We start from the raw sequence: 819 nt of genomic DNA on the forward strand, positions 1-819 counted from the left end.
TATGTGCTAGGGACAATGCTGAGTATGCCATACTCATCATTTATTCAAGCATGAGTTAATACATTTAAAATGTGCATAGACTAGTGCCTTGTATAGAAGTGCCCAACAAATATCAGTGATTATTATTTATTCAGGAGATATTTACCAAAACATTTGCTTACATGACAAAGCTTAGGTGCACAGCCAAAGTGGTGAATGAAATAAAATCCCTGCTCTTGTGGCAGTTACCTTCTAGTAGGGGGAGCGGACAACAAATAAGTTAACAAACAAGAATTTCAGAGAGTGGTATGTGCTGAAGAAATAAAATAGTGTGCTGGATCAGAGGGAGAGGGCACTTCAGATTGGTTGGACAGGGAGTGCATCTCAGCATTTGAAGGAGATGCATCTGATATGAAGGAGCCATTTATTCTTCACAGTGACCCTTTGTCCCAATTTTCAGGTGAGGAAACAGAGGTGCAGGGTGACTAAGGATGTGCTGGGAAGTGAATAGAGCTGGGCTGTACAGACCCAGTCATTCTGTATCCAGAGCATGTCCTATCCTTCCCAGAAAGGTAGCTGTAGGAGCTGCAGTGTCTGTAGTCGGTTTTGAGTGAAGGAAATGAATGTGGTTGCAGTGCAGGTAAAACCCTCATGCAGTTCAAAAAAGTTGCAATTTCATGGACCCTCAGTTATGTGGTGCAAAATTTGAGTGTGTGTACATATGCACAGCTTATTTTGGGATCCAAAGCTGTCTTCCGATTTTCAAAGGTGGTAACAAAAAGAGCTTGTGGCATTGCTGCTTTATTTTAGGATTTTCTCATATTGTTTTTTTGGAAAATA

Source organism: Delphinapterus leucas, chromosome 15 (assembly GCF_059928025.1).
Source record: "Delphinapterus leucas isolate spDelLeu-1000000601 "Yukka" chromosome 15, BTC_Dleu_Yukka2, whole genome shotgun sequence".
NCBI lineage: Eukaryota > Metazoa > Chordata > Mammalia > Artiodactyla > Monodontidae > Delphinapterus > Delphinapterus leucas.